The sequence below is a fragment of the Osmerus eperlanus genome, unplaced genomic scaffold (assembly GCF_963692335.1).
Source record: "Osmerus eperlanus unplaced genomic scaffold, fOsmEpe2.1 SCAFFOLD_102, whole genome shotgun sequence".
NCBI classification, from domain to species: Eukaryota; Metazoa; Chordata; class Actinopteri; order Osmeriformes; family Osmeridae; genus Osmerus; species Osmerus eperlanus.
In genome coordinates this window covers 27,957-44,599 of record NW_026911117.1, presented here as the reverse complement: position 1 = coordinate 44,599, position 16,643 = coordinate 27,957, and positions in this window count along the sequence as shown.

Below are 16,643 nucleotides of genomic sequence, written 5' to 3'. Positions count from 1 at the left end.
ATCGCAAGTTCGCAACAGTTGATTTTCCAAATGCGATTTGCTATTGTCTGAGAGCAGAGTTATTAGCAGTCGTATTTTGAAAGGAAGCGTTGACCACACTGTCACGAACCTGGCTAAGTGGTTGAGACAGTCCTCTCTCATGCGTGTTTATTCTATCTGCTGTGGTAATTTATTAAGGAATACTAATGTAACATAACCAAAGGTGAAGTATGCAAGTCAGTAAATCAGTGGTGTACATGTGTGTGAGAATGACTCATGTTAGTGAGCAGTGTTGAAAGGTGTATTAACAAAAGTCAGAAGGTTGCCACAATGCAAAACAAAAGCGTGCTGCGGACAAAGGGAAGGCTCTTCTCTCTCTACCGGCGACCTCCGGGCCCAGGTGGAGCCACTTAACGGCTGAGGAGGAGGACGTCACAACACCATAACCAGGCCTGCCTTTACATCCGTCATTCAAGGTCTACATGTTGATTCAAAACACTGGTCTTTGTCTCCGGCAGTCGGGCATCACAGTATAAAAACAGACAGTACAAAGTATAAACGGACATTGACTAAAAGTTACGTTTTCAGCAGCAGTGCTGAAAGGGGAGTTGCGCAATGTTCGTAACACCCACAGGCTGTAAGGCTGGGCTCGTCCACTAGGAGGCGCCAGAGGAGCGCTGGACTATGATGCGCCTCAAATCAAACCATTATTCTCTGCATGATGCGTGGTCTTGTTTTAGTTTTCACAAGTCTTTGGACTGGGTTGTTAATGTTAAATCCAAACCGAGTAATTTGATGTTGAACAAGACAAATAAATTATTCATGTAGGGGTAATTGTAAAGTGACACAATGCTATTTCAGAGCTATGCATTAATGATGGCGTCTGTGACGAACATGCTGAACCCTGTAATTGTTCTGACTCTAACCCAAATTTGTGGCATTTGCTTTGAGTACGTTTTAAAAAAGACATTTTCACAGAGGCATTCAAGGTCAGTAATGGTAGGCTACTTGTTCCTGTGTACACCAGGAAGTAAGATTTAACGTCCTTGTAACACGTCCTGTCAAACGGCACCATCCCCACCTGCATGTCTGCCAGTCACCTCGAACAACCAACCCAACAATCACAGACCGCTACGCGCTCCGGTACGATCGGTGGTGTGTTCGCCTTCTCAGGCTTGATGATGTAGCTGTTTACCGATGCGGCCATGCCGTCTCATCCCTGCCTCTCTCCTGTCGGTGCCCATCTGAACCGTCGCGTCGGGCCGGGGCAGCGCCCGCTACGAGCGGCGCGGAATGTTAAGCAGTTTTACGGGCGAAGAGGCTACGGAGTCTCGTCCTTGATATGCAGGGAGCCTCGCGGAGGGCAAATGACTTCAACCTCTGTGATGGCTGGAGGGGAGGAGGTGAACTTCTGAATTGGGGCTAACGCATTCACATTGGTGCTAACGCATTCAAGCCAAGGCGGACACGCACACTCTTACCCGCTAGCTACTTCTTATTTCAACACGCTAAATTAGTTTGGCGTTTTCAGCAAGCGATGAAGGGAGAACTGGTGGTGGTAAAATGAGTTGTAGGCTCTACCTCCAGAGTAGTGACGGCAGAGTGGCGCTGACTGTGACATCACTTCAAGGTTCTCTTTTGCTTGGATGGTTTGTGGCATACACCCATCCCCAGGAAAAGTATCTGTGTTTAAGCATGACTGCAGACTACAGGTGTTGCAGGTGTAAATTCCCTAATGAATATTTGGATGAAATCATCTTTTGAATTAACATACATTATGACATTTTGACTAATACACATCTGGATGATATACATTGCATAGATTATTTTTGTTTACATGCAAAATATAACTTGAGATGAAAGTCTGGATGACTAGCCACCAGGGACATGAAAACTAGGACTTGTCCCTCCCTTCCTCCCCTCCCCTCACTGCCTCTCCTCCTCCCCTCTCTGCCTCTCCTCCTCTCCTCCTCCCCTCTCTGCCTCTCCCTCCCCTCCCTTCCTCCCCTCCTCCTCCCCTCTCTGTCTCTCCTCCTCCCCTCTCTGCCTCTCCTCCTCCCCTCTCTGCCTCTCCTCCTCCCCTCTCCTCCCCTCTCTGTCTCTCCTAGTCCCCTCTCTGCCTCTCCTCCTCCCCTCTCTGCCTCTCCTCCTCCCTTCCTCCCCTCCTCCTCCCCTCTCTGCCTCTCCTCCTCCCCTCTCTGCCTCTCCTCCTCCCCTCCTCCTCCCCTCCCTTCCTCCCCTCCTCCTCCCCTCTCTGCCTCTCCCCCTCCCCTCCCTTCCTCTCCTCCTCCCCTCCCTCCCTCTCTACCTCTCCCTCTGGAGGCCAGGACTGGGGACACTGTGCGTGCGTGCGTACAGAGCGGTAACCACGGTGATCCTTCTTGCTCAGGGGAGGAAGAGGAGGATCCAATAAACACCCCAAAAAATGAAACTAAGCTTCATATCAATATTAAGTGAAATCGTTTGAAACATACATCAGTTTGGCAGAATGCAAGACCCATCAGGAGAACCTGGGGACTGGAATCACCTTGGATCAACGAAATACCACAAACCTCCATTCATGTGGTAAGTTTGTGAAAACAAACAAAAACGTACTCAGACGAATCAACCACACGCCTTCACACCTCCAGCAGCCAATCACTGCAGTCTGACTCCACGCCATCACACCTCCAGCAGCCAATCACTGCAGTCTGACTCCACGCCATCACACCTCCAGCAGCCAATCACTGCAGTCTGACTGGGAGGGAGGAGCCTATATATTTGTAACGTGTAATTTAAAAAATGGTGCATCTACAGAAACTATTATTTTTACTGAGAGATGTAAATAATGCCTGTAATTTAATTTACTTTTAGTATTTATTGGCATGAAGGTCCTGCAGTAATGTGCAGTGTTTGTGTGGGTATATGAAGGTCCTGCAGTAATGTGCAGTGTTTGTGTGGGTATATGAAGGGTTTGAGTTTAAGTGGCGTTTAACTCTGCTGTAGTTATGTAAACAGCAGCCGAGGCTGGGATTTGGTGCGTTGAAGCGCTTTGTCGTTGTATAACAAAGGTCATATAATAGATGCCAAAGTTTCTTCCAGCTAGCCAAACAAGAACGTAAGTACTGTCATCAGTTATCCTTGTGTAACTCAAACTTCTCACACAACTTGACTTTCCTAGTCAGGTTCTCTTGTTTGTGTTGCAATCCCTCAGCGGAGCACAGATGAAGGCACTACGACAGATTTTCATAGAATCTTTCTTTAAACATGTAAATATCTGAACACAGAAGAACAGATCTAAATGTTAATGCACTCAACCATAGTAACCATCTGTCGTTTTTCTCTGTGTGCGCGTAGTGCAAATACAGTGGCTGATACACGAGCAGCACACAGAAAAACTGTGATGTATTTAATTGAAAACATGTTTGCGGTGAAACTGATGCAAATGAATACAGGCACACACACACACACACTCATACATGCAAGCACACAAGTACACTATATAAGCACTTGCACACACACATGCAAGGACACACACATGCAAGCACACACATATTCACCTTTCTTTTCTCCACCCTTTCCCTTCCCTCGCTCGCTCCCTCCTATCTATTCTCTCTCCTCTCCACCCCTCTCCTTCCCTCCATCACTCACCTCTTTCCCTCCCTCCTCTCTTCCTGCCTTTCCTCTTCTGCTACAGCTGTGAAGACAGGCTCAGTCAGAAGAGCTGGAACTTTCTGTCACGGTCCCTCAGAATGAAAGCAAGAAGTCAGATTAGTATGCAGTCTCTGTAGGAGCAGTGGTTCTGAGCGTGTTCTCATCTGCCTAAAACTCTCCCAAACTCCCAGAATGAGACGGTTTGATATTCTATTTTGTCTGCCAACATCACACACAGTCCATCTTCCACAGCAGATGTTTTCAAAGAATATATAGAAGACACAAAAATGGAGTGTGGTTTTGAGTACTCTTGTGGAATACCTTCAGGACACATTAACCCTTGTGCTGCCTTCGGGTCACATGACCCAAAGGTTCATAACGAACCATCATTGTGTTTACCCAGTTTTACCCAATACAAAAACGAATAAAAATAATTTTCTTTTAACCTTTGCAATGTGGGGGGTCTGAGACAGCCCAACGGTTAAAAGAAAATGCTTCACTTTGTTTTTGTATGAGGTAAATTTGTCGCAATACGACGGTGGGTCACACGGCTGATGGGTCAGAATGACCCGAAGATAACACAAGGGTTAAGTACATCATGCTTTCAGACTGAATGATCATGATGTTGAAGACCAGTAAAAGTCTCCAAAAACACTGTGATGCCGTTTTTACTGCAGGCACTGTACTAGAAACCAGGCTACATACTACCAACCAGGCAGTGTAGTAACAACTAGGTTACACACTACCAACCAGGCAGTGTACTAGTAACCAGGCAGTCAAGTGTATCTTCCACTAATAGAGCTGTGAGAGAGGTGACTTAGTCCCTGTTGTGTAATATTGAAGATGTGGATGGAAGCAGCTTCATCATTCACTGGGAAAATGTCATTTGTGTTTTGAATGTAATAGATGAGGGCCCTGGCTGGTCTGGAAGTGGTTTAACCTCCTGTTCTCCTTCCACCTCCTCCAGAGTACCGATGTGATCAATGACCTTTCTGTCCCTGCGTGGCACACACACACTCACAAACATGCGTGTACAAGCACACGCAGAAGCACATATACACACAAACACACATGCCCGTACAAGCGCAAACACACACACACAAACACATAGACACAAAACACACACATAGACACAAATAGAAACAAAACAAACATACACAGTACTGTCCGTATCCATATAAACGGATTATAAATTGAGTAATGAAATCTGCCGACTTCATCCAGTCATCTGTGGTGTGCTCCTCTGCTGGAAGGCTGTCTGGGTGTCTCTCAGGTGAACCTGTGTGACCATCATTCCCCCGGGGGCTGCGTGGGAGAGATTGGAGTGTGAGTATATCATGTTGGTGTCCTTTGTCTAGCTCCTGGGTGGAGGTAAGGCAGGAGAGGGGGGGTTCAGGTGATGTATACCAGTCTGAAGCAGGGATGACATTGTCATCATTGATACTGACGTGACCCAATTTCTTTCCTGTCTCTTCCTCCCCCTCTTCTTCTTGCAAATCTGCTATTCCTCCTCTTCCTCCCCCTCCTCCTCCTCCTCCTCCCTCTCCTCTTCCTCCTCTTCCTCCCCCTCCTCCTCTTCCTCCCTCTCCTCTTCCTCCCCCTCCTCTTCCTCCCTCTCCTCTTCCTCCCCCTCCTCCTCCCTCTCCTCTTCCTCCCCCTCCTCCCCCTCTTCCTCCTCATCTTCCTCCCTCTCCTTTTCCTCCCCCTCCTCCCCCTCTTCCTCCCCCTCCTCCTCCCTCTACTCTCCCTCCTCACCCCTCCACCCCCTCCTCCTCCTCACCCCTCCACCTCCTCCTCTTTTCCAACCTATTCCCTTTGTTCTCCATTCCACTCCAGTGTAACTAGTGTGGAGCTGAAAGACTGTGACCCCCCCCACACATCACATCTGCCCCCCCTCACACACATCACATCTGCCCCCCCTCACACACATCACATCTGCCCCCCCCTCACACACATCACATCTGCCCCCCACACACATCACATCTGCCCCCCCCACACACTGCCTCGTTGCAGCACTGTATTCAATTATCCTGTCGTCTCGCCTCACAGTCCCACTACGCCCCTCCCTCCCAGTAGCCTCCATCCCTCCATCCTCCCTCTTTCCCTCCCTCCATCATCCCTCCATCATCCCTCTTTCCCTCCCTCCATCATCCCTCCATCATCCCTCTTTCCCTCCCTCCATCATCCCTCTATCATCCTTCCATCATCCCTTTGTATACTTCATAACATCATCTGGTCTTCCTGACCAACAGACTAGTGGTTTGTTTTATCCCCCAGGGACACCTGCTTGCCCTGACAGCACCTCACCCTCTGAGCAACATCTCCATCACCTCCATCACAACACTGCCCTTCTGTCACCCTCTGAGCAACATCTCCATCACCTCCATCACAACACTGCCCTTCTGTCACCCTCTGAGCAACATCTCCATCACCTCCATCACAACACTGCCCTTCTGTCACCCTCTGAGCAACATCTCCATCACCTCCATCACAACACTGCCCTTCTGTCACCCTCTGAGCAACATCTCCATCACCTCCATCACAACACTGCCCTTCTGTCACCCTCTGAGCAACATCTCCATCACCTCCATCACAACACTGCCCTTCTGTCACCCTCTGAGCAACATCTCCATCACCTCCATCACAACACTGCCCTTCTGTCACCCTCTGAGCAACATCTCCATCACCTCCATCACAACACTGCCCTTCTGTCACCCTCTGAGCAACATCTCCATCACCTCCATCACAACACTGCCCTTCTGTCACCCTCTGAGCAACATCTCCATCACCTCCATCACAACACTGCCCTTCTGTCACCCTCTGAGCAACATCTCCATCACCTCCATCACAACACTGCCCTTCTGTCACCCTCTGAGCAACATCTCCATCACCTCCATCACAACACTGCCCTTCTGTCACCCTCTGAGCAACATCTCCATCACCTCCATCACAACACTGCCCTTCTGTCACCCTCTGAGCAACATCTCCATCACCTCCATCACAACACTGCCCTTCTGTCACCCTCTGAGCAACATCTCCATCACCTCCATCACAACACTGCCCTTCTGTCACCCTCTGAGCAACATCTCCATCACCTCCATCACAACACTGCCCTTCTGTCACCCTCTGAGCAACATCTCCATCACCTCCATCACAACACTGCCCTTCTGTCACCCTCTGAGCAACATCTCCATCACCTCCATCACAACACTGCCCTTCTGTCACCCTCTGAGCAACATCTCCATCACCTCCATCACAACACTGCCCTTCTGTCACCCTCTGAGCAACATCTCCATCACCTCCATCACAACACTGCCCTTCTGTCACCCTCTGAGCAACATCTCCATCACCTCCATCACAACACTGCCCTTCTGTCACCCTCTGAGCAACATCTCCATCACCTCCATCACAACACTGCCCTTCTGTCACCCTCTGAGCAACATCTCCATCACCTCCATCACAACACTGCCCTTCTGTCACCCTCTGAGCAACATCTCCATCACCTCCATCACAACACTGCCCTTCTGTCACCCTCTGAGCAACATCTCCATCACCTCCATCACAACACTGCCCTTCTGTCACCCTCTGAGCAACATCTCCATCACCTCCATCACAACACTGCCCTTCTGTCACCCTCTGAGCAACATCTCCATCACCTCCATCACAACACTGCCCTTCTGTCACCCTCTGAGCAACATCTCCATCACCTCCATCACAACACTGCCCTTCTGTCACCCTCTGAGCAACATCTCCATCACCTCCATCACAACACTGCCCTTCTGTCACCCTCTGAGCAACATCTCCATCACCTCCATCACAACACTGCCCTTCTGTCACCCTCTGAGCAACATCTCCATCACCTCCATCACAACACTGCCCTTCTGTCACCCTCTGAGCAACATCTCCATCACCTCCATCACAACACTGCCCTTCTGTCACCCTCTGAGCAACATCTCCATCACCTCCATCACAACACTGCCCTTCTGTCACCCTCTGAGCAACATCTCCATCACCTCCATCACAACACTGCCCTTCTGTCACCCTCTGAGCAACATCTCCATCACCTCCATCACAACACTGCCCTTCTGTCACCCTCTGAGCAACATCTCCATCACCTCCATCACAACACTGCCCTTCTGTCACCCTCTGAGCAACATCTCCATCACCTCCATCACAACACTGCCCTTCTGTCACCCTCTGAGCAACATCTCCATCACCTCCATCACAACACTGCCCTTCTGTCACCCTCTGAGCAACATCTCCATCACCTCCATCACAACACTGCCCTTCTGTCACCCTCTGAGCAACATCTCCATCACCTCCATCACAACACTGCCCTTCTGTCACCCTCTGAGCAACATCTCCATCACCTCCATCACAACACTGCCCTTCTGTCACCCTCTGAGCAACATCTCCATCACCTCCATCACAACACTGCCCTTCTGTCACCCTCTGAGCAACATCTCCATCACCTCCATCACAACACTGCCCTTCTGTCACCCTCTGAGCAACATCTCCATCACCTCCATCACAACACTGCCCTTCTGTCACCCTCTGAGCAACATCTCCATCACCTCCATCACAACACTGCCCTTCTGTCACCCTCTGAGCAACATCTCCATCACCTCCATCACAACACTGCCCTTCTGTCACCCTCTGAGCAACATCTCCATCACCTCCATCACAACACTGCCCTTCTGTCACCCTCTGAGCAACATCTCCATCACCTCCATCACAACACTGCCCTTCTGTCACCCTCTGAGCAACATCTCCATCACCTCCATCACAACACTGCCCTTCTGTCACCCTCTGAGCAACATCTCCATCACCTCCATCACAACACCGCCCTCCTGTCACCCGTCTCTGTGGGGTCCTGGATCTCATCCTGGACCTCATCCTGGATGTGCCTTCTTTTCCTTCCTCATCACCTTCATCACCCTCCTCCCCTCCCTACCCCCCCCCCCCCCCCCCCTGCGCTGGAAGGCACATAGATGGATTTGTTTTTTCTGCTTGGTGAGCGAAATAATATAAAAGCTCCAAAAGCTGAAAAGCAAAGAACAGCTGCAGTGTTTAACTCCGGCCGCTCCGGGTTAGCGAGGCAGCGTGGCGTGAGTCCTGAGCTCTGTAACATGTTGTAACGCCTCAGGAAATTACCTCCAACTGGATGAGCATGTCCTGGTTGATGATGGTTGAAGTTTTGAGGTTCCACAACCTGCAAATGTTTTGTTTTAGTTTTTGTCTGATTTGGCTGTGCAGCTGAATGCTACTAGATGACTTGTGGTTTAGATCCTCTCTGTGGGGTAATGTGTCTCTCACAAAGGGGCTGTTCTCAGAGAGGGTAACGACTGCTGGCTAGCTGTGCCAGGATGCTCCTGAGAAATGAGATTTACCATCTCAGTGAGCTCTCTGGTTAGATGGTGAAAAACTGCTGGACGTTGGCCTTCTCAGGTTAGGTCTCATCTCCTGTCATAAACTGCCCACGTGGCCTTTTCCCTTCCTCTCCGTCCTGGTATTATCAGGATCTTAATCTTTGTGTGGGTTGAATGGTGAACGTCTCAAAAGCTAAATGATTTACTGAACTGATGCTTCTGTCCTTAACCTCCTGCTGCTCTCTCTCTTCAAACACACACACACACACTCTCTCTCTCACACACACACACACACACACACACACTCTCTCTCTCTCTCACACACACACTCACACCGCTGCTGGGACTTTAGAGTGAAAATATTATCTAAGCCTCTGTTTCCACAGGATATTCCCTGAATGATGAAGTAGCAGTCCTTCAAGAGAGGGGCGGAGGGGGAGGGAGGGAGGGAGGAGCCTTCTCTCTTCTGATGATGGTTGTAACACAATTAGTAAAGTCTGGAAAGAATACTGAACCCAACAAGTTTCCATTGTGATCTCTGCTCCCTCCAGGACTGCTGCTGCTAGTGGTTGTCTGAGGACGCATGAAGACCTAGAGGAGAGGAAGTAGTGATGTAACAGAGAGGAAGTAGTGATGTAACAGAGAGGAAGTAGTGATGTAACAGAGAGGAAGTAGAGCTGTAACAGAGAGGAAGTAGAGATGTAACAGAGAGGAAGTAGTGATGTAACAAAGAGGAAGTAGAGGTCTGAACACTCAGCCCCCCTCCCTCCCCCCTTTTCGCTCTCCCCTCTTTCCCTTCTGCTTCCTGGACAGGTGGTGATTTCCCCCTGCTGGGCTCTGGCCCCTGCTGGGCTCTGGCCCCTGCTGGGCTTTGGCCCCTGCACGACAGACAGGAAGACATTGTGACAGTCAGGAGATAGAGCCTGTGTCAACGCGTGATGTGTTTCCTGTTGGGTCTGCTGCTGGACAGAGGAAGGGCGACAATTAAACGTAAATATACCCTGCGAGAATGTTGGTGCTCCTCACACACACACACATACAGCCCTGGCCTTTGAGAGAGTGTGTCTGGGGTCGCTGAGCTGTGAGAGGCTGCGCGTGGTGGCGTGGCCTGGTGACTGACACGGGGCTCTGTGTGTAATTGCATGAGGCGCAGCAGGCTGTCATTGGTTTAGAAATGCTTGCGTCCATCGAGCAGATTTCAGCCTTAATGTCAAGCTGTGACTTTTAAAGATGTCACTTAGCCACGCTCCCACGCTCTTATACCTTTTCTTCTCCTGTCACTCCATCTCTCGCTGTCACACACTCCGATTTGTCTCCTCCTCTCCCTCCCTCCTCTCCCTCCCTCTCTCCCCCCACCTCTGTCCATCTCTCCCTTCCTCCCCTCCCTCCCTCCCTCCTCTCCCTCCCTCTCTCCCCCCACCTCCTGACAGGCAAGAGTCAGTTCAGAACTCCTGACATGTGGACTCAGTTCAGAAGGAGCAGGGCTCTGGTGTGTTGGTACTTCATCAACAGATCTCCAGCCCAGCTGTCCTGCATCTCCCCAGCTGTCCTGCATCACCCCAGCTGTCCTGCATCACCCCAGCTGTCCTGCATCACCCCAGCTGTCCTGCATCAACCAGCTGTCCTGCATCACTCAGCTGTCCTGAGACCAGACTAGCTGAACAGGCTCACCTCTCCACACGTCTCCCTGCTGCGTCCTGCATTAAACACCCAGATGGATTCCTACTGAAAAATTCTCTCAAACTCTATAAAACTTCATCTAAATGGGATCATTCATCCGCTTGGTAGCAGCGAGGCTCACTAGCGTGTGACGAGCAGAGAGATGCCGCCACGGCAACATGATTAAACCTCCCGTTACCAAGGAGATGCTCTCCGGTCACGCCCCCCCATCCCCCCCCCTCTGCTCGTAATTCACAACCCTGCAGGACTCATTGTCCTCCAAACCTCGACGTCCCCCCTCTCTCTCTCACTCCCTCTTTCTCTCTCTCTCACTCCCTCTTTCTCTCTCTCTCTCTCACTCCCTCTTTCTCTCTCACTCCCTCTCTCTCCCCCCTCTCCTCTCTCTCTCCCTCCCTCTTTTCACATGCTATTTTTATTCATTCCTTTATACCTCCTTTCTCCACTAATGTGGAAACATTAATCGCAGCCTCGCCTCAGCCTGTCAAAGTGGGCTTCCAGAAACTTCTCCTCTCAGAGTTTTGCTGTTGAACCTCCAAATTTCCCCGGTACAGCAGAATACACCCTGGTCCAGGCCTTTAGGAGTGTAGCAGGTCCCTGTGTGTGTGTGTGTGTGTGTGTGTGTGTGTGTGTGTGTGAGTGTGTGTGTGTGTGTGTGTGTGTGTGTGTGGACTTCACTGGGAGCATGATCATGATGAGGTTGGGGTTCTGGAGAACACACCCCCTGAGCGTTTCTCTGCACCCTCTCCTCCTCCCTCTCCTCCTTCCTCTCCTCCTCCCTCTCCTCCCTCTCCTCCTTCCTCTCCTCCTCCCTCTCCTCCCTCTCCTCCCTCTCCTCCTTCCTCTCCTCTCCTCCTCCCTCCCCTTCTCCCTCTCCTCCTCCTCCTCCTCCTCCTCCTCCTCCTCCTCCTCTCCTCCTTCCTCTCCTCCTCCCTCTCCTCCCTCTCCTCCTTCCTCTCCTCTCCTCCTCCCTCCCCTTCTCCCTCTCCTCCTCCTCCTCCCTCTCCTCCTTCCTCTCCTCTCCTCCTCCCTCCCCTTCTCCCTCTCCTCCTCCTCCCTCTCCTCCTTCCTCTCCTCTTCATCCCTCTTCCTCCCTCTCCTCCCCTTCTCCCTCTTCTCCTCCCTCTCCTCCCTCTCCTCCTCCTCCTCCTCCTCCCTCTCCTCCTCCTCCCTCTCCTCCTTCCTCTCCTCTTCATCCCTCTTCCTCCCTCTCCTCCCCTTCTCCCTCTCCTCCTCCCTCTCCTCCCCTTCTCCCTCTCCTCCTCCTCCTCCTCCTCTCTCCTCCCTCTCCTCCTCCCTCTCCTCCTCCTCCCTCCTCTCCTCTTCCTCTCTCTCCTCCTCCCTTTGTTGCGTAATTTCATATTTATGTGAAAATATGCACCAGATAGCAGGCCACCCTGTATCCCATGAATATACAATCTTTGTTTATCTCTAAACTCTGCAGATTCTTTTTATCTCCATATTGGCAGTCTCATTGTTTTTAGTTTTGTGTAATGCATGCATGATTCCTGGCCAGTAATGATCTTGAACTTTTCAGGAAGTCAGTGTTATGAAGTAATATTGGATATTTAGTAAGGAAAAATTGCTTCTTTGTAATCTTTGAAATTAGACTTTTCTAGTGGAGACAAAAGCTCATATTTACAATATTGCTGTTTCACAACTTCAAATGTTTTCATGACATTGAGACAGAGAGGGGAAGGGTTCCTTGTTAATGCATGAACATGTTCAGGACTACAACCATTGATCTAAGATCAAGGTGTTTGTGATGGTGACACAGAGATAATGTGTTAAACACACACACACACAGAGAGGTGAAAGGTAGAGGAGGGAGGGAGAGAGGTGGGGAGAGGAGAGGAGGGAGAGAGGAGGGAGAGAGAGAGAAGGGGAAAGGAGATAAAAAAACAGTGAGAGTAAAAGGATGTTCATGTCTGTCCTGTCTTGTGGTAATTATGCAAAGCAATGCACTGAACCAGAAAAATCTGTTCCCATCCTCTACTCCACGGTGCCATCTCCTCCCCCCTCCTCCCCCCTCCTCCCCCCTCCTCCCCCGCCAGCTCTTGGGAATGACCCAGATGTCAGCCTGTGAGTGCTACCACAGTCGTTAGGAGAACCAGCGGACCCCGATGTGCCCTCTGTGACTTCTCCACAGTTACTCACCTTACACATAGACACACTCACACTCATACACACACACACACTCTCACACAGACACGTACACACACTCTCACTCATACACACACACTCTCACAAATACAGTGTTTTAGTTTTGGTGCCTCATGAATATGTATGTTCCTGTGTTTCAGGAAATTGAGGTGATCTGTAGTCCTCTATCCCCAGGCAACGATGACTACTCCCTTACAGAACACTTCATCCTCTCTTCCTCCCTTCTCCCCTCTCCCCCTCCCTCTCATCCTCTCTTTTCCTTTCTTCCCCTTCCTCTCATCCTCTCTTTTCCTCTCTTCCCCTCCCTCTCATCTTCTCTTCTCCTCCCCCTCTCTCTCTCTCTCTGTAGCTTGATATGTCCTCTCTCCCCCTCTCTCTCTCTCTGTAGCTTGATATCTCCTCTCTCCCCCCCCTCTCTCCCCCTCTCTCTCCCCCTCCCTCTCTCTCTGTAGCTTGATATCTCCTCTCTCCCCCTCTCTCCCCCTCTCTCCCCCTCTCTCTCCCCCTCTCTCTCCCCCTCCCTCTCTCTCTCTGTAGCTTGATATCTCCTCTCTCCCCCTCTCACTCCCCCTCCCCCTCTCTCTCTGTAGCTTGATATCTCCTCTCTCCCCCTCTCACTCCCCCTCCCTCTCTCTCTCTGTAGCTTGATATCTCCTCTCTCCCCCTCCTCAGTATCTAAGACTCCACATCGATGCAGGCGAGCCGGGTGCAGGATTGCTTTAATTGCCATTGATGTTCTCTCACCTTCCGTCCTGCCGGGGTGACTCTTTGTTTTTCTCTGTGTTAATTACTGGGGGATGAGTATGGATGAGTCTGGATGAGTCTGGCTGAGTCTGGCATCCATTATCCAGGCCTGACGATAGCTTACGGATATTGCCATGGCAATGAGCTCTACCTGTGGCGGGGCTAATTAAAACAAAGTCAACAAGCAGAAATAACTCCTAATTATAATTAATCATGAACATTAATGGTTTGTTCACGTGCAAATCTATAAGTGTTTGTATATTTGTTAATCTTTTCTTCTTTTGTGTATTTGGGGCTTGTGTGTGTGAGTGTTTGTGTCAGGGAGTCAGATGGCTTAGCGGTTAGGGTTATGGGCTATGACTCAGCCGTGCCAAATGACGTGTTCTTGGGCAAGGCACCTCACCCTACTTGCCTCAGGGGGAATGTCCCTGTACTTACTGTATGTCACTCTGGATAAGAGCGTCTGCTAAATGATTAAATGTGAAATGTGTGTGTGTGCCCTACTGTGTATCCATGACTACTGTGACTGTGGCATTTACAGGGATTTAGACATGTGGTTCAACACATCCCCACTGTATTAACTTAGAAGACGCTCACATCCAAATCTAAACACAGTACTAATAATGCCTGTAGAGAGAAGTCACTCGCTGTCATCGTGTTGGAGACAGCAGCGCAGGAGGAAGCTACCTGTCAGGCTGGGTCTGGGGTCGGGGGTCACAGCCTGGGTGTGGGGTCGGGGGTCACAGCCTGGGTCTGGGGTCGGGGGTCACAGCCTGGGTGTGGGGTCGGGGGTCACAGCCTGGGTGTGGGGTCGGGGGTCACAGCCTGGGTCTGGGGTCGGGGGTCACAGCCTGGGTGTGGGGTCGGGGGTCACAGCCTGGGTGTGGGGTTGGGGGTCCCAGCCTGGGTGTGGGGTCGGGGGTCACAGCCTGGGTCTGGGGTCGGGGGTCACAGCCTGGGTGTGGGGTCGGGGGTCACAGGGAAGTTTTTCTGCTTCGCAGTGAGGAGGGAGAAACCAGGGTAGCATGCCTAACCCTAATGTCCCTCCTTTCTCTTTCTCTCTCTTTTCTCTCTCTTTCTGTCTGTCCCTCTCTTTTTCTCTTCAAACTAGGCCACAGATTTTGGCAGGCTGTTCCCAACCCACCAGGGAGGAGGGGATGGAGGGAGGGGGTGAGGGAGGGAGGGAGTGAGGAAGGGGGAATCCATATGCCCCCCTCACCCAGTCTTGCCAGGACAGGACTGCTGCTCCCCTAGAACCTGCTACCTTAGAACCTGCTACCTTAGAACCTGCTCCCTTAGAACCTGCTCCCCTAGAACCTGCTCCCCTAGAACCTGCTCCCTTAGAACCTGCTCCCTTAGAACCTGCTCCCTTAGAACCTGCTCCCTTAGAACCTGCTCCCCTAGAACCTGCTCCCTTAGAACCTGCTCCCTTAGAACCTGCTCCCCTAGAACCTGCTCCCCTAGAACCTGCTCCCTTAGAACCTGCTCCCTTAGAACCTGCTCCCCTAGAACCTAATCCCTCAGAACCTGCTACCTTAGAACCTGCTCCCCTAGAACCTGCTCCCCTAGTTTGACGCAAAGTGTTTATTAGAATTCAGAGATGCCAACAAACGTGAGCAAGATCCCAGGGATCAGACTGAAGTTTTCTCTGGATATTTAACTTTTATAGTCTTCTCCCCATTGTATGGTAATATGGTACAATACTTGTTGTTTGTGATCCAGTCCCCTCCCCTCTGTTTCAAACCATCTCTCCCTCCATCATAACTCCATTCTCCATGTCCTTAACTCTTCTCTTACTACTGGCACTTTCCCCTCTGCCTTCAAACAGGCCAGAGTTAGCCCTCTACTCAAAAAACCCTCCCTTAACCCAGCCGTCCTCCAGAACTACAGACCGGTATCACTACTACCCTTCTTTTCTAAAACAATTGAACACGCTGTATCTAACCAACTGTCAAACTTTCTCTCTCAGAACAACCTGCTTGACCCCAACCAATCGGGCTTCAAGACTGGCCACTCCACAGAAACTGCCCTCCTGTCAGTCACCACTGCCCTCCAGTCTGCCAGAGCGGCTTCAAGGTCATCAGTCATCATTCTACTGGACCTTTCTGCAGCGTTTGATACGGTTAACCATCAAATCCTGCTCACCAAACTTTCTGAGATGGGCATCACTGGCACTGCACTTCACTGGATCTCATCCTACCTGTCGGGAAGATCCTACCAGGTCTCCTGGGGAGGCAAAGTGTCAGGTCCCCGCCAGCTCTCCACTGGTGTCCCACAGGGCTCCGTCCTTGGACCCCTCCTCTTCTCCCTGTACATCACCTCGCTTGGACCAATCATCACCTCCCATGGCTTCTCCTACCACTGCTACGCTGACGACAAGCAGCTGTACCTGTCGTTCCCCCCGACTGATCCGGGGATCTCAGCTAGGATTGAGGCCTGCCTCACAGACATCTCCGCCTGGATGACCGAGCACCACCTCCAGCTGAACCTTGCGAAAACAGATCTGCGACGATGACCCCTTCATTTCTCTGCCAGGAACCTCGGGGTGACCATGGATGACGAGCTCTCCCTCACAGCCCACATTGCTGCAGTCTCCCGGTCGTGTAGATTCACCCTCTACAACATCCGGAAGATCAGGAGATACCTGTCTGAGCATTCCACCCAGCTGCTAGTCCAAGCACTTGTCCTCTCAAAGTTGGACTACTGCAACTCGCTGCTCGCCGGTCTCCCAGCATGCGCAACCCGCCCTCTCCAGAGAATTCAGAACGCAGCGGCCCATCTGGTCTTCAATCTACCCAGACGCTCCCATGTTACCCCGCTCCTCATCTCCCTTCACTGGCTTCCCATCACGGCCCGTATCAGATTCAAGACTCTGGTACTGACCTTCCGAGCGGTGAATGGGACTGCACCCGACTACATCAAGTCTCTCCTCCAGCCTTACACCCCCACCCGCCACCTGCGGTCTTCTTCTGACAACCATCTGGTGGTCCCACCGCTCAAGAGCGCCCGGTCCCAACACAAGCTCTTCTCCTGTCTGACCCCCCAATGGTGGAATCAACTCCCCACCTCCATCAGGGA